The following is a 16749-nucleotide window of genomic DNA, read 5'->3' on the forward strand; positions in this document are numbered from 1 at the left end:
TTTGCGTAGGGCGCAAAGTCGGCGGCATAGCCGACGAGCGGTCGTTATATGGACGGTTTGGGTGGCAGGTCACGGGTGGTGCGGCGCTAGGCGGCTGCACACGATTACAAAAACGTACCGAGGAATTCTCGGCATATGTTCAGTTTCCTTTTTCGCCACCACGGGGCGTATCGACCTTAAATATTTGAAATTCGCGCCATGACGTATGCCATGACGCACAACTAAAGAAAACGCGTTAAATTTGCACAGCCTAAGATTGTTGCTTCAGCTCGGCACTTGGAAATGAGCGCGCTTATGTATCAGCCTTATCTTGAAGACGACCTGCTACTTGCTCGACTGGCAATGAATCGACGATTTTGCTGGACATCTTGCCAGACAGCTCGTGGGCATTCCGGATGAGATGTCTGCCCGAGATAACGGCTCCCACAGGGTTTCCGTTGGGTTTTCTTTGTTCAGTGCTTTTTCTTATTTGTCGATGACTGCGGCCGCGGGCTTCCGTATAGTCAGCGCTATGTTTCGTGGGTTTCCTATAGAACCGGTGTCATGCATTAGGAGGAAGCTTTACCTCGGGCCCATCTACGATGCTGGCTGCTCAAATGCACTTAAAGCGCATAAAAATTTTTTATGAGAAAACAGCTCAAACGATCTTAATGAGAATTGTTGCATTTAATTGAGAACGTTAGCTCACAGTAATTGCTGCAATAATAATTTTGATTTATGCCATGGCATCATCGACAAAAATTGTCAGAAATCGCTAAACCTGAAAAAAATAATTGAAGTACAAAGTCTACAAATCCGTTAGTCAGCATCAAAAACTGATATCGCATCTCTCTAAACTGCATCCCGTGAAGCATCTCAGTGGGACAAATTTGATGTATGACTTTACGACTTATTTGAAGTTGTTACAATGCTTGTGAAGGTTTTGCAAATGCCATATTCAGGAGTTGGTGGTGTATTTCAGGGTGGCATATATCACGTTTGTCCTTATTAAATTAAATATTTGGTGCAGACTACAGAATTGCGATATCGTTTTTAGTTGCTGAGGTGCAGAGTTGTATACTTCAAGTATTGTTTCTTGAAATTTCGCATTTTTTCAGAATTTTTATAAAAAACGTCTAAGCTAAATAAACATTTGCTTTCTGGAATGTCATTTTTGCTGTTTCTTTTAATAATAATAATAATATTTGGGGTTTTACGTGCCAAAACCACTTTCTGATTATGAGGCACGCCGTAGTGGAGGACTCCGGAAATTTTGACCACCTGGGGTTCTTTAACGTGCACCTAAATCTAAGCACACGGGTGTTTTCGCTGTTTCTTTTAGGTGCTACATAATTCATTAATTGTAGTTGAGTAATTGTCAGAAGAAAGGACTGCTCTTTTCCCATGTAGGAGCTGAAGCTTCCCGTTAGGTTCGATGTAGAATAATATTGTTGCTGAGCGAAGAAGCAAGACGGGTAATGCATTTACAGTATGGCGGCCACATTTAGGTGGTGGTGGAATGCGAAAACACCCACGTACGTATATTTAGGCGTACGTTAGAGAACCCCAGCTGGTCGAAATTTTCAGGAGTCCCCCACTAAGGCGTGCCACATTATCAGATCGTGGTTTTGGCACGTAAAACCGAACAATCTAATGTAATTTTTTTTTAATTTACAGAACGTACAGTAATTTACAATACGACAAATACCAGTATACAGCAGGCTAGTCACTTAAGCGTCGTATTCTTCAGTCCCAAGCTCGTGCTCATCTTCCTCAGCGTTGTGCAGAGCTGCGCAACATATTTCCACCCTGCGTGGAAGCGCCGTCGCGCTGCTTTTTAGGTAGAAAAAGGCTGGTAGCGTTTTAGGCGGCTAACATAAACGACATCATGGGAAGTCTGGATGGAGACAGTAGTAGGTGCGACGGGAGAGATATCGTAGGCTACGTCGGTCGCCTGCAGAGAACCCGGTAAGGACCGGAGTAGCGAGACATTTTTTTCGAGAGGCCGAAGCGGCGGGTAGGAGATCACAGACGAAGATCCCAGGAAAGATAATCAGCGTCCCGGTGACGACTGCCGCAAATGCTTCTCTGCTTGTTCTGAGAAGCACAAAGGCAACTGTGAGCAACTTGGCGTGTATCTAGGGCTCGAGCAATAACATCGCGGGTATACTGAAACACGCACTCTGGAGCGGTAGACAGTATTGTGCTAAAATGCAATACTGGATCTCGGCCGCGCAAGTAATAAAATTGCGAGTAACCTGCAGTGTGGTAGCGTGAAGAATTGTAAGCGGATGTGACAAAAGAAAGAGCAGTGTCCTAATCACAATGGTTATCAGAAACATGGAGAGCTTGTCCGTTAATGTTTGACTAAGCCACTCCGTAAGACCGTTCGTCTGCGGATGGTATGCAGTACTAAGTTCGTGTTTTGTACAGGAACGGAGCAAGTCGTCCGCAACTGTAGAGCGGAAGGAGTGACCCCGATCGGTAAGAAGTTGACGAAGGACGCCGTGGTGAACAATGATGTCGTGCAGCAGGAAGTTGGCTACATCGGTTGGAAAGGCTCTGGTGATCGCAAAACGAGTTTTATAATCAGTCGCGCCGGAAATACACTTGTTGCCTCAGTCAGATGTGGGGAAAGGCGCCAGGAGGTCTACACCAACGCGATAGAAGGGTTTGGTGATCAGCAATAAGCACAGATGGCTTCTTCCGGCGTTGACACAACTCACAAGAAGCGACGTAGCAGCGGACAGATCAGTACCGACCAGGCCAAAAGAATCGTCGCCGGGCACGGTCGCACGTACGGATTCCCCGAGATGACCAAAAGTTGGTAGATCGTACAGCTTTGAGAGAACAGCGGTTAGAAGATGTCGGGGAATGACAAATAAGGAGCATCTCAGATCCACTAAGGTAAATGCTACGCCGATATAAAATGCCATCCTGTAGTAAGAATATGCGAAGAGAAGGATTACGTGACCTAGATGGGAGTTTCTCCATAATATCGCGTACGCTTGGATCTCGGCTCTGTTTGGCAGCGAAATCAGCGAAGCACATAGCGGAAATACAGAAGCAGAAGCATAGGTCGCAGGAACATCAGGAGGATCGTCTGGGTGGTGGTACGAGCAGTCGGCATCTTGGGGTAAACGGTCGGACTAGTAAGCAACTGTGTACTACTATTCCTGTAGGCGTAGCGCCCAGCGACCTAGCCGATCGGTAGGGTCTTCGAGGGATGAAAGCCAGCAGAGCGCATGTGGTCCGTGATGACTGTAAGGGACCGACCATACGGGTAAGGGCGAAATTTCGCCACTGCCTAGAGAAGTGCAAGGCACTCAGGTTCACCAAAGGAATAAATTCGATCAGCTCGAAAAGGCAGGCGGCTGGCGGTGGCAATGACGCGGTCTTGGCCTCGCTGGTGTTGGCAAAAAATGGCACCGATTCCATGACCACTGGCATCAGTGCGGACTTCTGTTAGAGCAGACGGGTCGAAGTGCGCCAAAATGGGTGGAGATGTTAGGAGAGAGATAAGCTTCGAGGAGGTGGTTGCTTGTTCAGGTCCCCAAGAAAATAAAACGTCTGCCATCAGAAGAGCAGAGGGCGGGCGACTTCCGCTGAATTGTACATGAAGCGGCGGAAGTACAAGCATAGGCCCACGCAGCTCCAACCATCTGTAAAACATGTTGGCACGGGATGACCATGCTCGAAAAACTGGACAATCGACACTTCACAGAAGAAAAAGTTCTAAATTACTGGTCCACACGGGTTTCGGCACTCAAGCTCTTAAGGGCTTGTGAATTGTGCGACCATCTTTGAATGTTGTAGCGCGTAGCATCGCGTTACAGTGTGCATTTTTCTCAGTTTTTTTTTCTTATTTCTCCTTCCATTCCCTTCACCCATTTACCCAGCATAGGGTAGCTAGCTGGTACTTACACCGGCTAACCTCCCTGTCTTCCCTCCCCTTTTGTCTCGTTCTCTCTCTCTCTCTCTCTCTTGGCACTGGAAACACCTGTACGGAACGAAATTTTCCCGATTCTGGGCGCACACCGGTTGAAAAAAGATGACTGAGGAGAGTTGTTTGGCGGTGTCCGAAGTGACATTTAGACGAATTAAGTTGCAGGGCGGCCGTGCGAAAAGCAGGAAGAACAAGCGAGAGGCGCTCCAAGTGCATAGCAAATGTAGGAGCAAAAACGATGACGTATTCTAAGTAACATACACAGATGGACCACTTGAGGTCAGAAAGGAGTGTCTCCGGCATGCGTTCAAAAGTAGCTGGAGCATTACATAAGCCGAAAGGCATAAATTTGAACTGGTATAAGCAATCGGTTGTTATAAAGGCGGTTATCTCGCGGTCCATGTCGTCAACTGCCGGCAATCTGCCAGCAACCGGAAGCAAGGTAGATGGAAGAAAAGTATTTCGCACCGTGGAGGCAGTCGAGGGCGTCATCAACGCGTGGCAGAGAATAAACGTCTTTCTTGCTGATCTTGTTAAGGCGTCGGTAATCCATGCAGAAGCACCAGCTGGCGTCCTTTTTAACTAGAACGACAGGCGACGCCAAAGGACTGGATGATGGTTCAACGATTCCTCGAGAGAGAATCTTTTCGACCTCCGTTTGAGGGACTTGTCGTTCGTGCAGGTGGTCGTAGCAGGTGGTCGCCTGTGGATAGAGTGTGCGTCACCCGTGTGAATACGGTGTGTCGTGAGAGAGGTCTGGCCTAAAAGGCGACCCAGGCCAAAAATTTCGTTGAACGCGGAGAGCAGCTGGCATAACTGGTCGGCGTGGTGAGACGGAAGTTAAAAAAATAAATTATGGGGTTTTATGTGCCAAAACCACTTTATGATTATGAGGCACGCCGTAGTGGAGGACTCCGGAAATTTTGACCACCTGGGGTTCTTTAATGTGCACCTAAATCTAAGTACACGGGTGTTTTCGCATTTCGCCCCCATCGAAATGCGGCCGCCGTGACCGGGATTCGATCCCGCGACCTCGTGCTCAGCAGCCTCACACCATAGCCACTGAGCAACCACGGCGGGTCGGCAGAAGTTCGGGAGGAACAACTCTTGTATAAGGTAAGGTGGGACAGCTGGCAAATGAGATGCAGAGTCAACGATGAGATGACTCATCATGACTCACTGATGGATGAGTCAATGAGATGAAGATGACGTAATATAAGCAGTCAAGGCTGAAAATTGGCAAACTTGGGAGGCGTACACCGTACCTAAGGCTATGCCTTGCGGTAGGACGTGGTCACCGATTCCGAAGTTGAAGCGATAATGATGGTAGAGTTGGTGGTACTGACGATGGTGTGCGCAAGAGCAACGGGATGGGCAAGCGGGACGTCCACGAGAGGAGACATAGCAGAGTCACCGTCAGGTACAGGTGTGGCTTGATAAAGGAGGACGCTGATCATGGTTTGTGGGGTGAGTCGAATGTGCTCAGCGAAGCAGAGTCTGCTGGGAATTTCCTCAGGAGGCTCAGGACAAAGTAAATCAAGTGGAGCAGTCGAAAAGGCCGGAATGAGCGGACAGAAAAGTCAAGGCGTAGAATAAGGTCATGGGGATACTCTCGAAGAACGGTAAACAAAACAGATGTTTGGCGGCCACCGACACCAAGGTGAGTGGCACACATTCCTAGCGTATCCAGTGTTCTTCCGGTAACGACTCGCACAAGACAAGACGCCACCGGTGTCAGGCCTTTAGTGAGCCGTCTACTTAGCTGGTCACTTATCACAGAGATGTGCGCACCTGTATCAAGCGGAGCAGTGACAGGGACACCATCTACGTCACATCATGTAAATTCCTTTCCGTCGATAAGGCCAGCAGAGCAATTGCAGTCCCGGTCGTCCTAGCAGCGTCACCTCTATGAGCTGCACCCGTCAACTTCCCGCAGAGTACTGAAACATGGAGGACGGACAACGGAAAATAGTGGGTGAGCGATACAGGTGTCGTTGTGGTGAGGGTGAACGACTCTGCCGGGTAGATGAGGGCGCTTGCGGCTCTGTGGATTTTTGCCGTTGTGGGCAAGCACCTGGCGAGCTGCAGTAACGTTAGAACACAGACTTATATTGGCATGACGTCCAGGTATTGCGGCAGTGGCGGCAAATGTGGCCAACGCGCCACCTCTTGAAACAAATCGGCCGGACATAGGATATTCGCCATTCCGCTGGGTTGCGAAAAGGCTGACAGAGGTACTGGCCTCGCGAAGAAGGGATCAGAGGAAAATCGGCTGATGGAATAGACGAACTGAATTCCAAGGTTCGACAACTCGTCGCGCACGACAGACTGCACAAAAGAAATCTTTGGTGGAAATGCTTCGGAGAGGTCTGGAAGCCAGCCGGTGCCTCGGCTCCAATATGCGGGCGAACGATACGGACGACTCTCAGGCGTAGACGGCTGATGTGCAGGTCCTCGCACGATGACGTAACAGCCGTATTTTGAAGACGCGTCAACTGGTGTGCGATGCGACGACTTTTTGCTTCTTGGAAACGTCGACATTCATTAATTACGTCGCCGATGGCAGAACACTTCTTATACACGAGAAGCTTAAAAGTGGCGTCCGCTATTCCCTTCAGTATGTGGTTCACAGTTTTTTTCTCACATCCTTTCAACCTTGCGGCAAAGGGCGAGAACGTCCTGAATGTATGTCACAAATGATTTGGTCGACGCCTGGACGCGGGACCCAGGTTCCTTTTGCGCAGCTCACTGACGGCCAACAGGTATCCTGAGCAAGTCGTGAAGCATTTGCTTACATTGCTCCCAGCTCGTCAGTTCTTCCTTGTGGCTTCGAAACCATACCGTGCCGTACGTTTCAGGCAGAAAATTCTGTTAGCCAGTATGACAGTTTGGTACCACGTGTTTGGGGGCTGACGCGATTGTGCATTTGGAGCCGCTCGTCAACATCAAGATTGTCGGTCCCGGAAAACGTTCCTGGGTCGCGGCACTGCGACAAGATGACTGTCGACGTTATGAGAGTGGTGGCTTCTGTCCGCATGGTGGCTATTCCTGCACCGGCTCCATCGGTCGTCATGTTACTAGTGGCAAGCCTACGTCCGATTCGGGGATCTTTCGTGCACTTCTGTACACCGCACTTCCACCAAATATGTTGCGCAGGGAAGAAGCAAGACGGGAAATGTATTCAGAGCATGTATGTACAGTAATTTACAGTAACTGACAAAGACAAGTCTAGAGCAGGCTAGTCACTGAAGCGTCTTCTTCAGCCGCAAGCTCGTGCTCATCCCCCTCAGCTTTGTGCAGTGTAACAATATATTTGTCGGTAGAATGTGTTTGTAAAACAGCTTGGGAAGGAAGAGAGCAAAGAAAGATAGAAGGCAGGGATGCTACTCAGAAGGGTGCCTGGTTAGCTAAGAATCACTAAATGCTTAGTTCTGGAATTCTATAATGGTTAGACTAAATAATTTAGTAGATGCTATTGCCTTGTGCACCGCAACGCTACGCTACAGAGTGTCTTACAGAGCTGCCGTTTTTCTCTAATTACTCATAATATAAAAATGGCATATTATCAAGACATATCTTCACAATCTCAAAAACGCACAGTCTTTGTGCGACCTTACATAATACAGCAAAATTTCCAATGAAGGTGACTCTGCCAAACAGTTACAGTAGGAATTTCATTGTCAGCACACCGTTAAAACTTGGCGCGCATGTGATTCATGCTTGACACCATTTCATCCAGAATGAAAGCCAGTGTTCCGTCTCGGCCTGCAAAGGCGCCCTGAAATATTAGTATAACTCTTGCTCAAAGCCATAAATAACCAAAACAAATTAAACTTTTCACGCACGTCTGACGTAACTTGCGCCATTTCTTAAAAAAGATAATGTAGTTGCCTAGTTCAGTAATGGGGATGACTAATGTGTGCGTTGTATTACGTGTGAAAATAGGGAAAAAGCAGTATTGACCAATTATCTGCAGATCTCATAATTAAGCGAGAGAATGCTGAGTGGGTGCTGCGGTGAAGAAACTGGTAATTTCTTTCCTTGTCCTGATGTCATCAGCGTCCGATAATTCTACCGCTATCGAATCAGTGCGTGATTTAAACTTCTAATTAATCAATGTTTAGAGTATACGTTATCAATTTCTTATTTGAAAAACAAAGGAACATAGCCATAAGAAGAGGAAAGGCAAAAGGTGGTAAGCGCTAACCGCAGGTTTAAATTGCGAAGTCTTTTACATTCTTACGAATCCATCTATTTTCATTTATTTAACGGCGACTCAGGCAAGTTAGGCTTGAATTTTGTAAACACGACACGAAACTGTGATTAGGTAATAATTATTCAGCGTTCAGCTGTTCACTGATGATTGAGTTATCTATATATATAGAGAAATAAAAGAATGGCCAATATTTTATTACAGTCCTCTCTGACCTTGACGCTGTAACTAATTGGTGTAACGGATGGCTCATGGAAATAAATGCTAACCAATGTAAATTTATGCACGTGTCACGTATTACTTGAAATTTATGATTTATTCATAGAAGAACCACAGCGCCATTAAGGTATTATTGCGTGCGGCAAACATCAACATTGTTGTATTGTATGCCACATCCGCAGGAAGTTCTTTCAAATAGGAATAGTTCTTTCAAAAAAGAACATTCAAAGTTATCAGACCTGGAAATACAGGGTCTAAGTTGAAGTGAATGGACTTTATGCTAGGAAACCTGATGAGCATACTTCCGTATGGTTACGAAAGGTCGAATAAAACAGCTTCTGTCTAAACCTGCTTCGTCTTTCAAACTAAGGGATAACACTAAGTTCTTTTTTTTTCATTGTTGTTACACATATAAAGCGGCCGTATCTCCCCAGGACATACCTTGCCGCGACAGATTGGATTTTTCTAATGCATTATTATGCGCACCACAAAACGGATCCTACACTGGGCAAGCATATTACAAAAATAGTAAAACAAATGTTTTATACGCTGCTTCTCATACACATGAATTGTGGACACATTCTGTTGTCCGTCACAGCAATGCACAAGCGTAACTGAATGGGCAAAATATCAAAAAATATACATGTTTCCAAATATCGGCCGAGAATCAAGTCTCAACTGGCTACCCCGAGAGGGTAGCCCCTCTAAGAACATACGCGTTCATGACACTTCGCCGGAACATTGGTGGTGCGATAAAGCAGTGTTTTGATCAGGGATGTGCGGTGAAGCCACACTTCACTTCAGGAGCAAATTAGTTTCCACCCTCCCGGCAGAGGGAAAGTTAGGGCTATTTTCTTTTTACCTTCACTTGGTGCAGACTCGTGTTGACTCGCGTAGTGCTGGGCAGAGGTTATGACGTCGTGTGCTGCATTTGGCTCGCTGGGCTGTAGCCAACCACAGCAGACTGCGCGTCGTCTTCTGCCTCAGCAGATGAAATTCACCTGACTTCGCACTTACCGGATGCGTATACTTCAGTGTTAACGGCGACAACACCCAAGGGAACGTCGCATGGAGCCTTACTCGCACCCGCCTGCCATCGCTCCTTGCAAGAGCACTGATCCCCGTCACACACGCTGTTATCACGGGCTGACCACGCCGCCAGACGAGTGTAGCACTACCAACCTCACGCTACCCTGAAACTACACGCCATTTATTTATTTATTTATTTTATTTATAGATACTGCGATCTTTTACAAGATCTTAGCAGGGTGGGAACATACAAGCACATTTACATATGCAAACATACAGTTCCACATGGCAAAATGACAAAATGCATGAAGAAAGGTGCAAATAAACTATGTGCGGTTGAGTCATGAATGCAGGTGCGCTTGAAAACGGGATAAAGAATTTTCGGTAACGACTTCATCAGGAAGTTTATTCCAATCAACTATTGTTCTTGTAAAATAAGAGTATTTGAAGCAGTTGTTGTGCAGTGTTAACGGGGTTACTGCTAGGGAGTGTTTATGAGGAGTAGCATAACCAGTTAATGGTGTTAAGATGTGTGAGGTATTAATATTGAAGTGGCCATATATTAGCTGAAAAAAGAATTTTAATCGGGAAACACGATATTGTTCTGTAATCTAAGAGAAGCCATTACGTTTAAGGTGATCAGTTATAGAAGTTGGACCGTAAGAATTGTAGATAAATCGGACAGCTTTCTTTTGAATTCTTTCTAATTTTTCAATATTTGTTTTTGTGGAGGGATCGCAAATGATTATTGCATATTCTAAAGTAGGACGAACTATTGTATTATGTGCCATGAGGCGGACAGCTGGCGTGGACAATTTTAGCGACCGTCTGAGGGTGAACAATTTGCGAAGACAATTAGCCATTACAGTGTCAGTATGTTTTAACCAGGAAAGATTGTGGGATATGTGTATACCGAGATATATAGAGTGAGGTACTTCGGAGATATAAGTGTTCTGGGCAAAAGAGTGGAAGGGGCCTTTTCCTTAGTGTTATTCTCATAAAGACGGCTTTTTCATAGTTAATAGCCATGTGCCATTGATGGCACCATGCAACTATATTTTGCCAAAGTCACTATTTAGCCTCATTTGATCCTGGGGTGAGTCAATTTCGTCATATAGCATACAGTCATCCGCGTAGAGTTTAATTTTTACAGATAGATTATTGCCAATGTCATTTAATACATTGTACAATTTTCCTTTCATCGACAAATCTAAACAAACCGCAGCTAAATACACCGCCAATGCGCAGTGCATGTAGACAGTCGGAAACACTCCCCACCATCCGTGAGTAAGATAATTTTACCTTCCTGGAAGATTAGCTCCTCTCCTTCTGTGACACATGGTCAGGCAAGCAATTCGCTGTACCGTCTTTGCAGCGGGTATTCACTATCGTCGCTATATCAGCGCCGACAAAATGGCACAACGCGTTTGCAGCGCCAGCCTGCTGGTTTGATGTCCACTGCCTGCACTCATCAAAACCGCAGTGTAGAAAGTGTAGTTTTCATCCTAGACTACAGCTATAAAAAATGGCTACGTGTAGGTAGGCGCAGGTAAACTTTTTTAAGCCAAGTAAAACAATGGCGACTTCCTACAGTAACTACACTCCTGTAGCCAGTGTAAATAAAGAATGGCCCCATTGACTTCAACAAACACCAAATTTAAACTGCAAGGAGATTTATTACAGCTTGCGTTGAAACGGTAGTTAGGCGAGTGTGATGCACTCTGTTTGCACGGCAGGATTTTGAGAGGCAGCCGAGAGGGAGAGGGAGTGCATAGGCGTGCGCACGTCTTGAGTGTGCGTGCGTGTGCACTTGAGTTTGTGTGTGCGCGCGTGCTTGCGTCTCCGTATTTGAATCTGCGTGCGCACGAGTGCGTTTGTGCGTCTGAGAGCGCACGCGCCTTTGTGTATGCGTGAATTTCCGTGTGCGTGCGTGCGTACATTTTTCTGCGTGTGTACATGCGTGGGCGCTTGTAAACGTGCGTGGAGGCGAACGTGTGTGTTATCTGTGCGTCTGTATGCGTGAGAGAGAGAGAGGTTGTATATCTGTTTACGTGTATATGTGTGTGTGAGCGAGCGAGCATTTGCTTGCTCGCACCTACTCTCCGAGGCAAATGGGACATAGGCTTTAAAGTTATGGAGTTTTTATGTGTCAAAATCACAATCTGATTATGAGGCACGCCGTCATGGGGAACTCCGGAATAATTTCGACCCCTAGGGCTCTTTAACTTTCAGCTAAATCTAAGTGCATGGGTATTTTCGCATTCCGCCCCAGTGGCGTAGTAACGGGGGGGGGGGGGGGTGCAGGGGGCCGTGGGCCCCGGGTGCTAGTTAAGGGGGGAGGGGGGGTGTCATTTATGTCTGAAGACTCCCGTCTTTCCGCTGGCTTGACTGGGCGTAAATGGTCGAGAATGCTCCGGTAACCAGCAACCCAAATTCATACACCCGATGTACTAGATGTGTAGTACCGCAAAATAGTAGGCTGCAGCTTTAGCAACATCTTACGTAATAATTGCACGAATGTGCGGGCTGAAAAATTTAATTCGCGAAATGGTTTCGGTGTCATCAATATGCATACAGTGTTACATTTATTAGTTTTGTATCATTTGTATTATTTTTGTATCAGTTTCGCGCCGTTGAATAAAAACGCTGTCCTCTAGTCCTAGCTAGCCATCTCTTTATATTCTGTTTGAATTCGCGTCACAAATGCAGCATATTGTTACAGCTGCATGGTATTTTATAAAAAGGTGAATTTTGTGAGGTTATGTTCCGATATTTTAAGAAGTGTCTCAGGATGCCTTTAACAAAGTTCTTCGTATCCGTATCAAGTTATGTGACTGCACTCGGGGGGGGGGGGGGTGGGGGGGGGAGACAGAATACCTATGGGCCCCAGGTGCCAGACGACCTAGCTACGCCACAGATTGGGGCAACTCAGATAAAACATATTCAAGCGGATAGAGAGAAGGAGAGAGCTAGAGGAGAGGAAAGGGCAGAGAGATTAACCAGACGCACGTCCGGCTTGCTACCCTGCACGGGGAACGGAGTACGGGGATGAAAAGAGAAAGGGATAGGGATATCCAAGTTTCGCGCACATTTGAAGGATAACACCGAGGCTACATAAGGTCGCCGACTTGAGTTACTGCAACAATGCTTTCGGGGCTTCCTGTGTCAGGGACGCGTACGATCATGGTCCAAGGATCTGCATTTCCGAAAATGGTCTCGAGCCCAGCCACTTCGATGCTGTCTGGAGACCTTCCCGATCCACGTCTTACTGGGGACATTGACCCGTGTTCAGTCATTTATATAGTTCCACAAGAGTCGCACGTGTGCGCATCCCCAATTCTTATGCGGAACGAGTAGGCCTTTGTTGATGCCACCCCAAGTCACATCGGCTTCAAATTATCATACGGATATATTTATTGAAATTTTCTTCCCTGCCATCAGGTGAAAGCTGACTAAGTATTTAAGTTTTGTTTATTATTGAAACCTCCTGTTAATGTCCGGGTTGCGGTCTTCTACAACCTCCTAGATGAAGAGGTCAATTGTGAATAGGAAATTATTTCGTTAAAATCATTAACGCAGACGCCCAACAAAAGACCTAGTCCATATCCCAGTATTCATTCAATAAAAATGTAGCACGTTTATACCGTCAGGTTGTAGTGATGGGAAGAACAAGGCAGTTCCAGAAGGGTGTCTCGAATCCAACTCATTATTAGGGGAGCTTGCGTAAAAAAAAATATCAAAGCACAACGATGGCTGCGCGCAAAGTCGTTCTTCGTCGGAATCTCATCTAGGGATCAAGGCAGCGGTTCCTCACACTGGAATGCTCTTACATTGTAGTGCAATCGCGGTGGATCGAATGTGATCGAGAATGTACGCCAGTATTCGCTTCGCAGGCGCAATCTCATTAGATAACGCGTTTCCGCTATTGAATCGGTCACAACAATGCAAGCAGTTTTCGAAAGCTTCTTTGGCCAGAAACAATGCACAACACAATGATGGTGCAGATTTAGGACTGCGTTGTCGCAAAGACATCGCGCTGCCACCGAGGCAAGGAAGATAAAGAAGGGGAACAGCAAGGCGAGCCGTACCCATGTGATGGAGTCATTGTGCCGAAATCTGGGGCGGCAATCTTGACGTCTCTGGTGGTCGTTTTTTTTTGCATCGGCTTCGCTTTCAGAAAGAGGTAATGGTATCCATACAGTGTCATCCATCCTTGTCTTGTAGATAGAAATATGGCTTTAAAAGTATCCGTCTCGTCTCGGAGAGTAGTTGTAAGCAGGGATATGCTCGCTCACATACACACACGCACGCACGCACACACAAGCACACACAGATACGACCCTTGTTCACCCCCATACACATTTACACACGCCCATGCATGCACACACGCACAAAAAAGTACGCAAGCACACTGAAATGCACGCATACACAAACGAGCGTATGCTCGTACACGCATAGACGCACTTCTGCGAACGCAGCTTCAAATACGGTGGCACAAACAAGCGCGCAGAGGCAAATGCAAGCACACACGCACGCATGCTATAGACGTACACACGCGTATGCACTCTCTCTGCTCTCTCCTTCCTCTCAAAAAACATGCGCATGCAAACAGTGTGAATGACATTTTCTCTGTCATTACCATTCCAATGCCAGCTGCAATAAACTGATTTACGGCTTAAATTTGGTGTTTCTTGATGATGATGATCTATTGGCATCCCCTTCGAAACGGAGCGGTGATAATTAGTCAAATAGCCTGTTTGATTTAATCAGGTATTCTACACATAATTTTCATTTTGAGATCATATTAATCTTTTTTTTCTGACACATTCTCTATTTAGGATCGCTAACTAGGCCTGTAACGGGTTTGGTGGTATCAATCTCTTCCCTGCTTTTTTTCCACCAATACTCAGACGTCTCTTGCTTATGCTGACAACCGACCCGTTGATGCTTCAGTTCACTTTAAGTTCAAGCGCTTCTGGAAAGTGTACGTTACGCATGGGTCCCCCTGGGTGAATCCCTTCGCATTCCATAAGGATGCGCTGTGTTTTCGGGATTTTGACGGCAGCATACACACGTCTCATTTTGTTGCGAATATTTGCTCCGGCATGATTTTGTCCTCAGGGAACCAACTTGAGCCTCAAATAGTAAGGCACTGCCCCTTGCGTTATTGTATAAATTTTCCCTTCTAATTTATTTCATTCCACTCTTGTAGTTCGACATAGTCTTTTTTTTTGTTTCCATTATTTTTCATCTGATGAACTTTCTATGTTTCTTACACTTCGATGACTCCTGGTTGTGTATTTACAGTTTTAATTACCTTTCACTTGGTTGCCAACTTTCTTGACCTATTTCTCCATTCTGTGTCCACACTTTTGAGGTACAGCTGCTTGCGCACTTTAGCGGCCCATTTATTTTGATCCATGTTGCTGTGTCTTTCTTAGAAACTAATTTTACTCAAGTCTTCTTTGAGTTCAAAAGAGGTCCAACCCATGTCACCCTGCACTGTCTCATTTGTGGTTTTACCGCGGTCCCGCAAAGCCAGCCGGACTACCGATCTTTGTTTAAATTCCAACCCCGCAAGATATCTGATCTTTAAGCAGAGAATGGCATTTGCGAACGTTAGCAGTAGCACCGTTACTCCTTTCCAGATTTCGTGCACCCCCTCATAATTTTTGGGTCCCCAAAGTGCTCTATTCTTGATTATTACTGTATTGATCTGTCCCTTTATTTTCAGGTTATCTTGGTGGGTGCTTGAGTCTTTCCTTCGTTATACGGGGTGACGCATGTAACTTGAATATATTAAAATTATGCAGAAGCCACGTAGCTGGTTAGAACCAATGTTGTGTTATTTGCCTAAGCTTGTAGATACTCAGCTTATTTTTTTTCATTCGGCCTAATTATATAATTAGCCTTAATTAATTAATCGACTTCTCAAATATTATATATTAGATGAAAAGTGTCAATGTAGAGCAACATGAAAAATTCCCGATACAGCTTTCTGTTGCTCGATACGTGCTACATAAAAGTGTTTTTCCGAAAGTGAAAGAACCCCACGAATACACGCAAAGTGCCTCGAGCGGCCGGTCGCACAGCAATTTTGCGTGTATTCGCGGGCTTCTTTTATGCTCTCGAAAACACTTATGTAGCATGTATTGGGCAAGATAAAGCTGTATTGATGTTTTTGATTTTACTCTACGATTTTCTCACTCACACTTTTCATCCAATCATAATATTTGAGAAGTTCATTAATTAATTAGGTCTAATTATATCATTAGGCCGAATAAAAATTAAGCTTATTATGTGCAAGCGATGGCACACAAAATTACCTTGGCTCTGTCCAGCTATGTGACATTTGCATATTTTTAATGTTTGGCTCAAGTTACGTGGGACACCCTGTAAATACGCACAGGTATTTACATTGCATGACTACGGGTATGGCTTGCTGCCCTATGCCACCTTGGACATGACGCACGTGTTGAGCTGCTAAACTACCACAATGAGTCTTGGCAGAACGGCGTCGTTCCTAAACAACGGAAATCGAGCCGCTTGATCCCCATTCTGAAGCCTGGAAAGTCTCCGCTTGAGATCTCATCATATCGTCCGATTGCGCTTTCGAGTTGCGTCGGCAAAGTGATGGAAAGAATGATTCTTGCTCGCTTGGAATGGTACCTAGAACGATTCAACATCTATGCGGACGCCATGACAGGCTTTCGTCGAGGTCTCACGTCCATCGACAACGTCATTGACATCGTAACATGGGTCCAAAATCAAAAAACCCTGAGGCGCCTATCTGCGCCACTTTTTCTAGATATAAAAGGAGCATACGACAACGTCGCCCTTGAGGCCATACTGAACTCACTTGAGGCTGTTGGAGTTGGTGGCCGGATATATCAATGGATTCGGGACTATTTGACTGAGAGGTGTTTTTTCTTACAGACCAAAGACGGCCCAACTTCAGACCATTACATCTGCCGTGGTGTGCCACAGGGTGGAGTGTTGAGCCCTATTTTGTTCAACCTCGTCCTGGTAGGACTAGCGGATCACCTGCCGCAGACAGTACATGTCTCAATATACGCGACGACATTTGCATCTGGGCCTCTGCTGTGACTCGCCCTCAGCTAAGAGCCAGGCTTCAGTGGGCGGCAACCATGACGGCGTCTTGTCTCCAAGAACAAGGCCTCAGTGTGTCTACTGAAAAGTGCGCATCACTTGGTTTTACGCGCAAACAAATGTCATTGTATCCTGTTACCATCAATGGCCAAGCTGTATCCTATGTTAAGACGCATCGCTTTCTGGGCGTCATCATTGACCGCAACCTCTCGTGGAGCCCTCACTGCGTCTATCTGAAGAAGAAGCTAGTCGC

This window comes from Dermacentor variabilis, chromosome 1 (genome assembly GCF_050947875.1).
Source record: "Dermacentor variabilis isolate Ectoservices chromosome 1, ASM5094787v1, whole genome shotgun sequence".
Classification (NCBI taxonomy): domain Eukaryota; kingdom Metazoa; phylum Arthropoda; class Arachnida; order Ixodida; family Ixodidae; genus Dermacentor; species Dermacentor variabilis.